We start from the raw sequence: 17,190 nt of genomic DNA, 5'->3' as shown, positions 1-17,190 counted from the left end.
AACCAAAAGTTCAGTTCTTTCTTTCTTAACAAACTAGAAAACTAGAACCCAAAGTTCACTTCTTGTAATTCTTAGCGTGATCCCAGTTCAGTTTTTACATTTTAGGCTCTCTGCTTGTTTGCGGGAAATAAGTTGCTGTAAAATATTTTTCATAATTTTTCGTTGTTTGAGGATTAAGTGAAAAATTAGTTAAGAAAAATACTGTGTTAGTCAACAGTAAAATAACATTGGAAAATAACATGGAGTACGGGAAATAATTTACTCTTGTAAAGGCAACACATTTTATGAAGGCAATAAGCAAGCTAACTTCTCTAGACGGAAACACCCACCGCCGGCGAAAACACAAATCTCAAACTCTTCGGTGTTCACTAAATGGAAACGCATAGCGCCTATCGCCCATCTCCGGTTAATCATATTTCTGCAATCTTCTAGAGGTTAGGGTAATTTCTACTTGACCAAATTGATTGATCTTTTTGTTAGATCTTCAAAAAAAATCTACTTCTTATTATTTATTATTGAATTATTGTTAGGTTTTGTTAATTTCTTTAAAAAAATCTTCTATACCCTTCTGTTTTTCTTGGGAAAATTCAGTTTCTTGGAAAATTTTCTAGGAAGTTGAGGATTGCTACACACTCTGATTCTTGTAATTATCATTCTGAATGATTACAAATGTTAGCCCTGCATTTACTTTTAGGATGTCAACTAAAATTTGGAGAGTAACTTCATGGCCAGCCCCTCTTACTGATACAAATGTTAGCCCTGCATATACTTCTGTCCAGCCTCCCACCTTCACAATACCAGAAAAATCCGATACTATGGAATTTGATTTCATTGTCTGGTTGCTATTACTCCATAAATGAAGTTGAAAATCAATTTTTAAATATGCTTAGCTTTGAGCGTAGTGTCTGTGAATATGATTTATCTTATTTAATAAAACAACCATACTATATTGTAAAGCGTTAATGATAGAAAATAGAAAAAAAATATATTATCTCTTATTGTTTAAGGTAAAAGAAGTGCATAAGAAATAAGTACAAGTATCTATGCTTGTTTGATTAATATTAGAATATGGACAAGTGGCTTTAATGGAATGATCATGTTAAAATTCCCTTTTGAAATGATCATGTCAAAGTTTTTGGAGGACCATTGATTCTGTATTCAGAAAAATAGCCAATGCTCATATATATATATATATATATATATATATATATATATATATTAAATGCTATGATGAAATAATTTATAATAATTCAAACAATATTTCTGATGTGGAAGATCAGACTAAGCCGCATCCACAGAGCATACTTATAATTTATCAATTTAATTTAATATTTATCAATCAACTCAACCAATTTTAATTCAATTTATTTTAACACAAGGCAGAAAGTCTGGTATATTATTTGAATTTCCTTTTATGAATGCAATATGAATACTTAGATTATAAAATAAGTAATCAAACTGAAATTAATACAGTAAAGGATCCTAGTCCTTTTGTTGGTATCAGAGCCTACAAGTTTAATATTGCTATTATTTATATAATAAGTATTCATTTTCTGGATATCATAAATAGTTTTGGGTATGCCTACTGAGCCCGTTGATAGCCGTGTGTTGAAAGGCTGAGTAAGGGTATAACCAGGCAGTGGCCGCGACTTGTTGATATCATAAAATGGATCCTTTATTATGTAGATCTAATAGTAGTGTTAAATCTGATGATTCTGAGTCTTCAGAAATTAAAAGGGTCATAAATAGAAACGAATTAATTTTGCAAGATTTTAGTAAAGCAATTGATGAATGAGAGATTCCTAAAGTGGATAAAGAACAAATATATAAAGTTTCTAAATTTAATTTATTTAAAACCGATTATGTCATTAAAACTGAAGAAAGAGATTTTCAATTAAGTAAACCTTTTGAAAGAATAACTCTTTTGTCTTCGAAAACGTTACAACATCATAAAAGTAAAAAATATAAATATATTCATATTGGATTAATACAAGTAGGAATAAAACCTTTAACTAGAGAAGGATTAAACACTAGTATTCTTGCCATGGTAAGAGATGCTAGATTCTTAAATTTCCAAGATTCTTTATTAGGATCTGTCGAAACTAGTCTTAGTGAAGGGCCTATTTCTTTTGAGGTATACCCAGACATGACAGTTTCTCTAAATGATTAAAATATTTTAGAAAGTATAATTTTAGAAATTAAAACACATAATTATAAAATGAAGCAAGGATCAATTCCTATAGCTTTAATTTATAAAATTCATTATAAAGCAATGAATTCAGCTTTTGGTACTAAATATAAATTACAACCTAAAATTGGGGAAACTAGATTTCTTCAAACAGATCTAACTAAAACAAATACAGTAATTCCTAAAACCATTCAATGGAAAGATATAACACTCCCAGACGAATGGATTTTGGAAGGAGTTGTACCTCCACCTATCACAAAAAAAGTAAAACCAAACATAAATTTACGAAAAATTGAACAATTTGAAGATGGTAAAGTTACATTAAAATTTAATAGAAGTCAAAGTATGAGGTATGCAGGATCATCTTCCTCTGTTACTACAGATGAAAATGATAAACCTACTTCATCTATACCTTCTGTTATTTATGCTAAGTATAAAGAAATTGAGCCTAAACCAATTATCCAAACATTAGTAAAACCGAGATATTCTACCTCAGATATTCCAAATTTAAATCAATCTCTTAAAATGAAAGGTGTTGATTATAGTAATTCTATTCCACAGGCAGTTTATAATCCTGTTGATAATTACTTAAACCAACAATCCAATTTAGTAAATTCATCTCCAGAATCACCAACAGCTTCAGCTATAATTGAAAATGTTAGTGATATAAATAGAGAATTAAATGTTCTTAGTAAAGATGATATTGAAAAAAGTTTAATAAAAGAAATATCTAAAACAAAAAATTTAATCAAAATGAAGAAGATATTAAAAACTTATACTTTTGAAGAATTAAAATATGAATACTTAGATTATAAAATAAGTAATCAAACTGAAATTAAATTCTTTGATTGGTATAAATTAATTAAAGAAAATAAATCTAATAAAAGTGTAAATCCAATAACTATTCGAGATAAAAGACCAGAATGGATAGTAAATGAACAAACAATAAAAAGTGAATTTCCTCCTAAAACCATTAGTAAATTAAAATATCAAGATAATGAGATTATATGTGCTCCATATAAAATTGCTCAAGAAAATGATGCAAATAAAAAAGTAATTGAACAAAATAATTTTAGTAATGTTAGTCTAATATGTTTAAACACACAATTAAAAAGGATTGAAAATTTATTAGAAGATAAACCGATTATAAATGAAAATGTAAAAGGTAAGGATAAGATTAAATCTCACATCTTTAAACCTTTTCAAATTTCTCAGACTAGTCAAAAAGAATTTGTAAATAAATTAAAAGATCAGTTAAGTAAACTTGAGGTTCGTTCTGAGACAACTCAACAAGTAGCTCCAGACACCCCTCAAGCATCAAATATAAACATTTTAGAAGCAAACTCTAATTCTGAGATTAGTGAAACTGACTCAGAAGATATTAAAAAATTTGAAATAAATCCTATAACCCATAGAGAAATAGTAAATAGGGCACCAGACCTAGGAATAATTGATAAACCTAACACTATATCTCAATTTAAATATAATGCAACAAATATATATGAATGGAATATAGATGGACTTTCTGAATATAATATATTGAGTATTCTACAGCAGATGACTATGGCTGCTAATGCATATAAAACTCAATCGATTATTTCAGATAGGGCTATCGCAGAAATAATTATAGCTGGCTTTACGGGTCAATTAAAAAGTTGGTGGGATTATCATTTAACTGACCAACAACATTTAGAAATATTAAATTCAATTCAAGTAAATGATGAAGGTGACCCTATATATGATGAGAATGGTGAAGTAATTCAGGATGCTGTGTCATCTTTAATTCTCACTATTTCTTTACATTTTATAGGAGATCCGTCTCACTTAAAAGATAAAAATGCAGAATTATTAAGTAATCTTAAATGTAAACAACTAAGTGATTTTCAAAATTATAAAACAACTTTCCTCACTCGATTAATGCTAAGGGAAGATTCCAATCAAAGCTTTTGGAAAGAAAAGTTATTGGCAGGATTACCTTATTTTTTGGGTGAAAAGGTTAGAAATTATATTAAACAACAATATGGTCAACATATACCTTATAGTACATTAACTTATGGACAGTTAATTAGTATAGTTCAAAAAGAAGGTCTACAAATCTGTCAAGATTTGAAGCTTCAAAGAACATTAAAATATGAAATGCATAAAACTAAACAAGAACTAGGATCGTTTTGTAAACAATTTGATTATGGTATCACATCTTCTAGAAGATGCGATGGACAGTGTTCTAGAACACCTAAAACTAAAAAACATTATAAAAATAAAGATTATAAAAGGCAATATAGGTCTAGACCCAGTAAAGACAAATTTTATCATAAAGAAAAATCTAAACCCTCTAAGAAACAAAAAAGAAAGCAACCATATAAATCGTCTAGTAAAACTTCTTTTAGAGATTTAACTTGTTACAATTGTGGTAAAAAATGTCATACTTCTAAATTTTGCAGATTCAACAAAAAATTAAATGAATTAAATTTAGATGACGAAGTGCTAAATAAAATTCATGAACTATATCTGGATTCTGCTACTTCAGAATCTGAGATTATAGAAAGTGACAACCAAATTGATGAATTAGGTTCAACAACTAGTTCATCTGAAAACACTTTAAATATGTTAACTAAGGATCAAAGTACATTATTAGAAGTAGTAAACAATATCGATGACCAAGACACTAAAGCTAAACTTCTTAAAAAACTCATAAAAAGTTTTGAAGAAGAAAAACCAGTAAAAGAAGATATAACTCCTAAAATTCAATCTAATACTTATGATTTAACGACCATTCTAAATAAGAATAAAAATAAAAAGGTAGATATGGAAACTTCTAATAAAGATTTATATAAAGAAATTAAAACTTTAAAACATGAAGTAAATGAATTAAAAATGCAATTTCAACAAAATAGTAAAAGAATAAAACATTTAGAGTCTCAACTCATTTCTAGTTCTTCATCTGAGGAAGAACCAGACCAGGACATAAACGATGCAATAAACCAATTAGATGAAGACATAGATAGTAATTTCTTAAATCTATTACAAGAAATAACTTCAAGAAAATATTTAGTAAAACTAAACATTAAAATAAATGATTTTCATATAGATGCAATCGCACTGTTTGATACAGGTGCAGATTTAAACTGTATAAAATCAAATATAATTCCTAAAAGATATTGGTTAAAAACTAATGAAAAGCTAAGTACAGCAAATAAGTCTAAATTAGAAATTATTGGTAAAACAGATGCACTAATAGTAAATCAAGGTTTAGAAATAAACACAGTATTCTTACTATCTCCTCAGATAAATTATATGGTCATATTAGGAACTCCTTTCATAAACCTAATAACACCATATTCAGTTAAAGAAGATTGTATTAAATTCAAAATAAGAAATAATAAAGCTAGGTTAGAATTCACAGAAAAACCTAAAAAGAAGCAATTAAATTTATTAAAAGCTCATTCAATTAAAATATTAGAAATTAATTCTTTAATAAAATCTAAAGAAGAAGATTTAAAAGATATAAAAAATAATGTATGTTTAAATAGAATTAAAAAACAATTAGAAACTGAATTTATACAAAATAAGATAAAAAATCTAAAAGAATATATGGAAACTAAACTTTGTGCTGATCATCCAAATGCTTTTTGGAATCGCAAACAGCATGTAGTTGACTTACCATATGAAAAAGATTTTGATGAAAGAACAATTAAAACTAAAGCTAGACCAATTCAGATGAATCCTGAATTAATTGAACATTGTAAAAAAGAGATTAAAGAATTAGAAGATAAAAAATTAATTTGTAAATCTAGAAGTCCATGGTCTTGTGCTGCTTTTTATGTGAATAAAAATGCAGAAATAGAACGTGGAGTACCCAGATTAGTAATAAATTATAAACCATTAAATACAGCTTTAAAATGGATTAGGTATCCTATTCCAAATAAAAAAGATCTTTTAAAGAAACTATATAATGCAAATATTTTTAGTAAATTTGATATGAAATCTGGCTATTGGCAAATTCAAATTGCCCCTAAAGACAGATATAAAACAGCATTCACAGTTCCATTTGGACAATACGAATGGAATGTAATGCCATTTGGATTAAAAAATGCTCCTTCAGAATTCCAAAGAATAATGAATGACATTTTTAATCCATATTCCACATTTTGTATAGTCTATATAGATGATGTATTAATTTTCAGTCAAACACTTGAAAACCATTTTAAACACTTAAAAACCTTTTGCATGGTTATTGAGAAAAATGGTTTAGCACTTAGTAAAACAAAAATGGATTTATTTAAAACTAAAATTAGATTTTTAGGTCATTATATAGAACAAGGTATAATCCAACCTATAGAAAGAACCCTTGTTTTTGGAGAAAAATTTCCTGATGAAATTTCTAACAAACTCCAACTACAAAGATTTCTTGGTTGTTTAAATTATGTAATTGATTTTTATCCAAATCTAAATTGTATGTTAAAACCATTGCATGATAGACTTCGTAAAAATGCTGGTCCTTGGACACATCAGCATACACAACTAGTAAAAAAGATTAAATCTTTAGTAAAACAGATTCCTTATTTGTATATTCCAAATCCTAATGCTTTTAAAATCGTTGAAACTGATGCTTCTAACATTGGTTATGGTGGTATTTTAAAACAAAGGATTAATGGTAAAGAATGGATAATCCAATACACTTCAGGTGATTGGACTCCAACTCAATTAAATTACTCTACTATTAAAAAAGAAATTTTAAGTATAGTAATTTGTATTAATAAATTTCAAAGTGATTTATTAAATCAAAAGTTTTTATTAAGAATTGATTGTAAATCTGCAAAAGACATTTTGCAGAAAGATGTTCAAAACCTTGCCTCTAAACAAATTTTTGCTAGATGGCAAGCACTTTTAAGTATATTTGAATTTGATATTGCATTCATAAAAGGAAATTCAAATAATATACCAGACTTTCTAACCCGCAAATTCTTACAGAACGATGGGAAGAAAGAAGGATAAAGGGAAGAATCCTATGCCCGATTCACCTAGTAAAAGCTCACCCACTAAAGCTCTTTCAGAGCATTCAGAAGACCTACCTAAAACCCTAAATACTAGTAAAGACCTTAAAAAATGGATTGAAGAACTTTCTCAATCCCCAGAAGTTCTTAAAGCATTGCAGAATATAGCCTCTTCTTCCACAGAAGAGTCAGGTATGGCTTCTAAACCTAAAGCGATCGTACCTGCTCATGGTACGGCTACTCTGTCTCAAACAGTAGACAGTAAAGAGATATCAAATTCGTTGATGGCTGTGGATTTGCCAAAAATCCAATATACTAATACTAGTAATATACATAAATGGTTTGTAAAAAGTTTGTATGATTTTGAAATTGAAGTTGAGGATGGATATAACAATATCAATCCTTGGCAAATTATAAAATATTATTACCCTGAGAATTGGTATTTTGTTCCATTTGATTTGTCAAAATCTCAGGAATACTATCATAGTATATTAGTAGAAACAGGATCTGTAAAAATTAAACATACTTTTGATAAAAATAAAACTATTTCTTATTCTTCTTTACAAATAAAACGAGTCATCCACCCTAAGGATTGGCCCGTATCTTCTTTATATACTCCAGTAAAATTTAAAACTTTGTATAAACACTGTATGATTTATAATTATTTTGATTATAAAGATGTGTGGGATAAAGTTTTTGGTATTCAAAACCCAACTACTACGCATTCTTGGTTAATATATTTTGATCAAAGTATACGTACTGATTTAAAAATACCAAATTGGTTTAAAAGATGGTGGCAATTTAAAGGTATTTCTGAGGAAATCATTCCTTCGAATATCATCTCTTTATATCAGTACTTTAAAGCCCATTATAAACCTAAACCTGAAGAAGTTCATATTCCCTCTCTTATGTACTATTGTATGCCCTTCTTCACTCCATGGGTATATCAATGGTATTTTGACTATCACTATATCCCAGGAACCTAGATTCCTATGTTAGTAAAAAGACATAAAATCAAATGGTGGGGATCCTTTAAAAACTCCACTACTGAATTAAAAATCCGTCAATGGATTCTAAATAAATTGTCCGGCCCATCTAAACCAGCTTTAACGTATGCAAACACATTAGCCATCCAGGATAATCCTCAATTTGGTATCCAGAAGGCCCAATGTCAAGCCCGTTTAGCTGCCGCTAAAACGCCTGAAGAATATAAATTGATCTGTCAAGAGATGTTTGAACAACTCTCTACCAGTTCAAATCAGCCCATAAACCCATCATCTAGTAAAGCCCACAGTGCATTTTCTAGTAAATCTTCCACCACTACACGCCACAAAGGCAAAAGTAAAATGGTATTATCATCATCATCATCCCAATCCTCATCCTCACATGAAGATAGTGATAGTAATGATGATATTCCCTCCCCCATTAAAATCAAAAGTAAAGCAAGTCAAAAAGGAAAAGTAAAAAAAGAAAAGATAAAGAAAGAAAAAAGAAAAGAGAAGATAAAAAGAAAAGAAAAGAAAAAGAAGGACAGCTCATCGTCCTCATCTTATTCTGAATCATTGTAAATAGGTAGAAGGAACCTTATTCCTTCAACTTTTCAGTAAAACGCCAAGATATTATCTCCAACTAATCAAGTGGCAGACCAAAAACTATTCATCTACAGTAAAGGTCAACCATTATTCAGCTACAGTAAAGGCCAGGTTGCTCAACAGTAAAAGTCAAGACACAGTGGCAGACAACCCACTGTTCATCAACAGTAAAAGGCAAGATTCGATGGCCGACATGGCACTGCTCATGAATAGTAAAAGCAAATAGTAAAGATTCCAATAATTTGTTATTTAAAAGGGAGCCTTTCCTATTGTGAAGGCATAAGCTTAGACTTGGAAATAAACTTAGATTAGAAAACCTCTCCCCTTTCCTTTCAACGTCGCTTGTAAGGATTCAAGGTTAGAGATTCAATGTAAGTATAAACTAGTTTGAGCTTATCATTAAAATTTTGTAAAGCAAATTTAAATTTTGTATTTAAATAAAAGTAAATTTTATATCTTGCTACTATTCTAAAGCCCATGTTGACGACACCTTTCTTCTTCTCCCTCCACATTCTGACTTAATTCTGGGGATCCCAGGTTAAGGTTGCAGGAACCCTAAGCCTTGTGTTAAAATAAATTGAATTAAAATTGGTTGAGTTGATTGATAAATATTAAATTAAATTGATAAATTATAAGTATGCTCTGTGGATGCAGCTTAGTCTGATCTTCCACATCAGAAATATTGTTTGAATTATTATAAATTATTTCATCATAGCATTTACTTCAGAATCAACATACTGGTAAATTAATTAAGTAGTTAAATTAATTATTGGTATAACTAAATTGGTTTTGTTAAATATTAAATGAGTTACATTTATATTTTTATAGATCCCATTGATCATAGCATTCTTATTGATATGTATATTGACCTTTAGTATACCTTTAGTAAACGATCCTTGTCCTTTTGTTGTATATATATATATATATATTGATAATATACAATAATAAAATATATTAGGATATTAGACTCCTAAAATAAACTCTAATGAACAAACAAAGTAGGACTCCTTCTATCTTTATCCAACTATAATTACCTCCCCATCAATATAAATACCTCAAATTAAGCTCAAAGAGGACTAATTCACAAATCTCATATTCTTCAAATTCTGAGAGTTTAAAAATTGGTGCGGTGAGTGTGGAAAACACCTTCAATTCCCAAATAATCTCAACCTCATTCATCGTAAACACTATAGTTAACGAATCGATCGAACACACTAACATCGAGGGTCAGGACAGCAGTCATGGCGAGGCAGCTAGATGAGCCATCAGACCCCCTCCACCGACCCTCAAGTGGCGGCTGCCCTAGCCAAGCGTACTCACAATTTACCACTGTACTAAAATGCCTTCTCGAAACCCCTCGTCAAGGTGGCAAACTGGCGCCTACAGGTGAACCAATGAGCTAATGTCACAAAGAGTACGTTGCGCCTCCACCATCACCTAAGCGGCAAAATCATCCAGCATCTGAAAAACTCCATGAAGCTAAGTCAAAGGCAAACCTCAGTATGGCCGCTCCCTATACCCAGGAACCGAGCCATATACAGCCAGTTATGGATAATGTCAATTTTCGAAACGTTGTCAAAGAATTGGTTAGAGAGTGCAAAAAGACAGGAGAAGTAGGAGACTATGGTCTTCGGTAGAATTCACCTTGGTTAGCCAATATCCTGGGTGCAACTTTCGATCCAAAGTTCAAAATTTCGACCTTTCAACCTTATGATGGATCTACTGATCTCTGCAGCCACCTGGGACTTTTCGAACCATGATGTACTTTCAAACCAACTCTAAAGACCTTATGTGCAAGGTGTTCCCAATCACACTAAAAGGAGTAGCTCAAGAGTGGTATCAAACCCTCAAAATGGGATCCATCCAATCATTCTCACAACTAGCTACAGTGTTCAGAGCTTGGTTCATAATGAGTGTCCCATCCAGGAAAATCTCATCTAGCCAGGTAGATCTAAAAAGGGAGGATGGAGAGACCTTGAGACAATATGTCTCCAGATTCCAAAGAATGGCGATGCAAGTAGAGAACTTGAATAATAAAGTGGCCATCAATGCTATGGCGAAGAATTGTAAATACAACAAATTGTTTAAGAGTCTGAGTATAGATCCTCTCTTCACCTTTGCATGGCCCAAGCCCACAAATACACAAGGCTAGAAGACACTTATAAAGCTCAACATCAAAATCGCCTAAGGAAGAACAATCCAAACACATAAGACATTCCCCTCTCCAATAAGGAGACGGTCACCCAGAAGGAGATCGCCTTTTCGACACCTGCAAGCTAGTTATACTATTAGAACACCTTATTCAAGAGATGATAGATCACAGCAAGCTAGTTGTACCTCTTCATCAACATTACTCAAACTAGCCCTTGAAGTACGAACCCCAGTGCTTCATATCTTCCTAAACTCACAGCTAGTAGTCAATTAGATAACATGCACATTCACCACAAAAGAGCGAACATAACCAAATACTACTCTCTAGTTTCATCACTTTTGCACAAGCTAGAAGAGGAAGGTAGCACCTGAAAGATAACCCAGATAGACCGAGCTGACAATACAGAAGCAAATGTCATAGCCAAGACCACATCGTGAAGAGAAAAGTTGCCCAAAGAGGTACTATTTGAACAGCAAAGTCAGTCGAGCTACAAACTAAATGAAATATTTATGTCTTAGCCTAGCAATAATTGGATGAACCCAATTATTGATTTCATACAAAACGATGTCTGACCTAATAATAAGCAAGAGGCAATCAAAATGATGTCCAATTGCGAGTTTTCAAATGTGATTGGAATTGGTGACCTTGCTAAGAAAATGGTAAAGGCAAAGAAACATATTTTTTATCCATTAGTTTACAAGCTTATAATATTGGCTTTTGGGTTTTACCTATTGCAGCTACATCTATTGAGAAGGCATTTTCTGCCATGAAAATTGTGAAGAATCGATTACGTAACAAAATTAGAGATTAATGGATGCTGATTATTTGATCACTTATATTGAGAAAGATATTTTGATAAGGTTGACAATGACATGGTTATGCAACGCTATCAAGGCATGAAGACTCAGAGAAAAATTATTATTTCATTTTATTTTGTAATTTTTATTAATGTAAATGATATTATAGATATTTCATGTTAATTAGTAAATTTAACTATTGAAATTTTTTTATACTATAACTTATTTTATTTTTGTGAAAAAAAATTAAAAATTTTGCCCCCTTATTATAAATCCTGGCTTTGTCCCTGTTTATTTGGTATTTATTTAGTTAAATCGACATATGAGGTTTTGAGGGATTCTGGACCTACTATTCATTCAAGTTGTGGAAGTTAATCATAGCGGCTCCTAGTTTCTCAATGAACTCGTATTTTCTTATTGGAGGTGCCTTATGGAAAAATTATATGTAATTTTAATAGAGCTTGTTAAGATTTCACTACTTATTTCATATGTACTTATGGTTCTGTTGAGGAAGAAACCTTTTGCATGCCTTGAGGGATTGTGTGATGCTACAAGGTTATAGAATGAGTTTGACGCCTCTAGTTTAGTTCTCCCCTTTTTAAATGCAATGATATCTCTGATTGGTTGGAAAGTAATCTAAAGTTTGCATCTTGTGATGAGAGATGGCTTTCCTTGGCCTGTTCTCTTTGGTATAGGGTTGTGGTGGTTATGGAAGATGCGAAATAAAGAGTCTTTTAACAATGAAGCCTCTCATGTGTTCCTTCAAAACCCCTTTTATTTGGTAATGCTTGGTGTAAGGCAAATGGAGTAGTACACCAATTAGGTTCTCGAGTTATTTTTAGTTATGGCAACTTCCTCCTTGTGATTGGATTGTGGTCAATACCAATGGCAATTCCAGAGATATGGGCACACCTAGAGCCTCATGTGGCGGATTATTCCAGAATGACGATGGGCATTGGATAATGGTTTTTCAGGCTGGTTTAGCATGTAATGCTTTGGAAGCTGAGATGTGGGATATTTAATATGCTCTTAAGTTGGCTTGGGAAAAGGGATGGCATGGACTAGTTTTACAAATAGATTCCTAAATTGCTTTTGAGGTGTTACATGAATCTGCAAATGTGGTTATGAGGATGCGTAATCTGGTGGATGAACGTAGAGAGATGCTTAGTTGAAATTGGCAAATTTCGCTAGTTAAGGTGTATCAAGAGGTTAATGCTGCTGCAGATCTTTTGGCTTCTGCTGTTACTGCAGGTTCCTTGGTTTGCAAGTTCTTGAGGGACAACCTTTTCATACTGGGAAGTTTCTTGAAGCTAATTTAGTTGGGCAAATTTGGCCCGTGTTGTTTATAATCGGGTTTACTTCCCTCATTTGCAATTAAAAGAGTTATTTTGTAGGAAATAATTATAAACAATTAAATTAAAGATTTATTAAAAATAATAATGGAACATATTATATTCTTACTCTATTTACCATGTATTTTATAGAGTATAATATAATCAATCAAATTTTAAATTACTTTTTATTTTTTCAACTAATAAAATTAAAATCCTTAAAAATATTATTATTCTTACTATATTTAAAATATACCTTATTTAGTATATAATATAATTTCTTAGATTATCGAACATAACTTAGACAAATAGGAAATTAATATAACCAATCAAAATTAAATTATTTTTACTTTTCAATCAATAAAATTAAAATTTTTAAGTATATTATTGTCACGACCCGACTCCATTGGCCGGACCGGCACTAGGGCCCAGGTAAGCTTAAGGCCCCCGAGGCCCGTAGTAAGCCTGAAACACTAGAATCTATTACCTCGGTATAAATTTCAACATTTTATTAGTTCTCGGCCCAAGTTTTTCTTCTACAGCATTCTATAGTTTGAGCCCAGTTTACAATACATCACATTCTAATAGGGCTTACAGAATTATTTTGTCTATGTTAATTCACGACTAAATATATGTAATCCTACAACTGCGGAGTCACTAACTCTTTGGTATACATAGCTTTTTATACACATAATTACATAGTAAAATAATTATGGAACTAGGAAAATTTCTCTATTGCCCTGCGCCGAAGAAACATAGCCTAAATCAGATTAAAGAAAAACTTACTTCCTGAAACAAAATCAAACAAGTCATGTGAGTTTTCTAAGGAGTAATAATTATTGCACAACACACGCAGTCACACAAATGTATAAACATATCAATCTAATCATCCGACCAGTTATATGCTCACGCAGTCAGTCACACAAATGGCACATACCAGCACTCACAATCATTAACATCTTCATATAATCACATCACGTGAAAATTAGTCAGTGGTGTCACCGAACCCCCGATGAGTCGTCCTCCCACATGGCTCATCCTCTCACATGTGCACCAGGGAGCCAATCCCCCATACTGGCCGACCGGTCTAATCCTCACTTGACTAGCTCTCTCATTGTTTTTCTATCCTCTCTTTTCTTTTTCATACCAACAGGAGGCAATCCGGTGGTCTCCATCTAATCTAGATCATCAAGCGCTCACAACAGGAGGCCACCCTGCGGACTGCGACCAAATCTAGACTGTCCGGTGCGCAACGACAAGAAGCCAACCCGTGGTTAACGGTAACGGTAACGGTAGGTGCACACGGGGGCGCTGATCTCCCATTTACCCGACTAACGGTAATCATATTAGATCCATATAACGGTACGGTCTCACAGTCCCATGGTGACCCACTTCATCCCAATTCCACACAAACAAAGCACAGCAATATCACAACACAATTAATCAAACATTGCAATCAAATGCAGACATATTAATCAATTAAACATCGTAATGCAATGCAAATAAATAAATAAATAAATATGTAAATAATTAAATGAATAATAAAGATAATAAATAATCAGAGCACTATATTTATTATGTACCAAGTTATAGAACTAACCTAAATAAACTTATTAATTATGTTGTTAATTAAAATTAATCTAAGTTCTATCGAAATTTCGGCAGCACCTCCCCTAAAAATTGGACTATCTACCTGCTCAAATATCACAATATTATCATATCTTTATCAATCACTGCACACAGCCCATCCGTCGGGCAATCGATCAAATCGAATACCCGTCCTCCTTTAAATAACAATATCGCATCAATTCTCAAGGTTCAAGTAATAGAATAATGCGGAAGCAATTGTAACAATAATCTAACCTTTACTTTATAAGGATTCAACTCATAGCTTCAATTGCATAACAATTTAAATCCTTCTCCTAGAATTTTGTTCAACATTAGCTTAGCACCTAGTTTTTCCTCCGATATCATGATTCATAGCAATAATCATCTAAGTAAATTTTAACATTACTTGAGAGTTAATCCTAATTGTACTAAATTGCTCATTAAATTAGTTATAGCCTAAATTTAGTATGAAGAATTAAATTTCTCTAATAAAATAGCATGAATAAAAGCTAGAAATGAAAATCCCTTCATAAACTTTGATTTATGCTCAATCCTTCTATCAAATTCGAAAAACAACATACATTACTAAAAGAAAGGTTGGAAATTGCTTACCCAATTGCGAAAATGCCGAAAAACTGAATATTTTGGATAAAAGTGACCGAAAACAGCTCCAATGATCAAAGTCCGATTCTGCCGTCGCTAATTTGGTCGGAGGAAGGAACAGTGACGTGGGGTAAAGAGATGACAGCGAGGGAGGAGCTGGTTCTGCTAGCTGGTGGCGGGTCTTGCCGGAAAATCGAAGAGGAGAGCGGATAATGCAACTGCGTACCTACTGCGAGTTGCGATCGCAACTTTTTGGTTCACTGCGCCAGCCGAAACGTGAAGGAGAGAGTGAAGGAGAGACAGGACCGGAGCTTCTTCGTCGACGAGAAAGAAGCCGGCGTCGCTGGAAAGTCAAGGAGTAGGAGGCTCGACCCGATTTCCCGATCGAAGGAAGTCGCGACTCTCCTGCGCCTAATGCGTACGCCAGCAAAGAAAGAGAGGAGAGGAAGAAGGCCGAAATCGCTGGCGAGGAGGCGATGGCGAGGAGGCACGGCCTGGTCTTCGGTGGTCGGAAAAAGAAGAGGAGGAGGAGGTCGCGCGCATGGCGCTGGCGCCAGGAAGAAGAAGGTAAAAGAGAAAAAGAAGGAAAAGAAAAAAATCTTGGGGCTTCTAGACCATTCCGGTTCGATTCGAACCGGTTTGGTCTAATTTAATGATTCTCCTCGATTTTTGCACGGTTTGCAGGTTTTTCACTTGGTTTTCAAGCTATTTGTGTGGTTTTCGAAAGATTAATTTGGTTTTAAGGCCCAGTTCGATTTATTTTAATTATTTAGTTTGGTTCCATAATATTTTCTCCATTTACTCAATATAAATAAAATATGAACAATTATGATATTTGATTTTTAGGATAATTAATTTATATAATAATTACATACATATACATATAATTATAATCGACTAGTAACTAGAGTTTCATTTGATTCGTCAAAAATTTTAAGTGTTCTTGGATCGTAAATTCCGAATAATCTGTTTTTGGGCTTGGACCTAATTCGAAAATTTGGGCTCGAATTGAGACTGTATTACATTTATAGCCCACACGGTCAAAATTTCTAATTTTTAATTAAATAAAAATTTAAAGGTTTCAAAAATAAAAATTCAGAGTGTTTCAATTATATTCTTACCATATTTAAAATTACCATAGTGTGTAATATAATTTTTTTTATTTTATTCAATAGAATTTATATTTAAACAGGAAATTAATATGACTAGTCAAAATTAAATTATTTTAATTTCAACCAATAAAATTAAAGTATGATATTTTTGTTAATTCATAACTTTTATAAGGCATTATAGAGAAGATTATAGAATGGATAAATACACTCGTCAGATGCTATTAACCCAACTAAAGTTGCTCAATAATTCGATCTTAAGGATATTGGTTTATATGCAGATGCAAGTGAATTAATTGGTTTCTTTTGTTTAATATTAAATTTAATCATTTTTTATTTTTATTATTTTGTAAATTTTATATTTTTATTTGCATTTTAAAAATATATTTAAAAATATTATATATAAAATTTTATTGAATCCTATCGAATTCGATTAAACCATCCGACTCCATAAACTCATGCCTGCATTAATTGAATGTTTTCATAATATTGACAAACTCATTCAATATTCAACATAGACAAAAGTTAAATGAACGAAATTTTCATAATTGAACCCAATCAAGAACAAAATTGAATTAAACCAAAATTCAATTTTTGGGTGTTAACTTAGATTTTTTAATTAAATCAGTTTGAATTATAAGATTAAGCTTTTTTTTATTTTATAAAAACTGAACTGGACAAAAAAATTAATTCGAATAAAAAAAATGGTTCCATTTTATGAAAATATGCTCAGCCCCATTACTAAAATGCTCGAGTATATCCTCCGACAAATGCAAAACTCAAATAGTCAAATTGCATGCACCAAATCGCTTTTCT

General features: G+C 31.7%; 1 long non-coding RNA gene and 1 pseudogene across 1 annotated transcript; one reads left to right on the top strand and one right to left on the bottom strand.

Annotated features, from left to right (window-relative positions):
* The first annotated feature begins 7,163 nt into the window (after positions 1–7,163).
* On the top strand, positions 7,164–8,750 carry LOC149496856 (uncharacterized; annotated as a pseudogene).
* Positions 8,751–13,537: 4,787 nt separating this feature from the next.
* Positions 13,538–15,823, bottom strand: LOC149496855 (uncharacterized). The gene is made up of 2 exons (XR_016320344.1): positions 15,275–15,823; positions 13,538–13,794 (listed from the first exon to the last, which is right to left on the bottom strand). It is a non-coding gene; the product is annotated as an uncharacterized LOC149496855 (long non-coding RNA).
* Between the last annotated feature and the right edge of the window lie 1,367 nt (positions 15,824–17,190).

Source organism: Jatropha curcas, chromosome 4 (genome assembly GCF_041381405.1).
Source record: "Jatropha curcas cultivar XTBG-Jc1 chromosome 4, XTBG_Jcur_1.0, whole genome shotgun sequence".
Taxonomy (NCBI): Eukaryota; Viridiplantae; Streptophyta; class Magnoliopsida; order Malpighiales; family Euphorbiaceae; genus Jatropha; species Jatropha curcas.
This window is presented reverse-complemented; position numbering and strand designations above follow the sequence as displayed.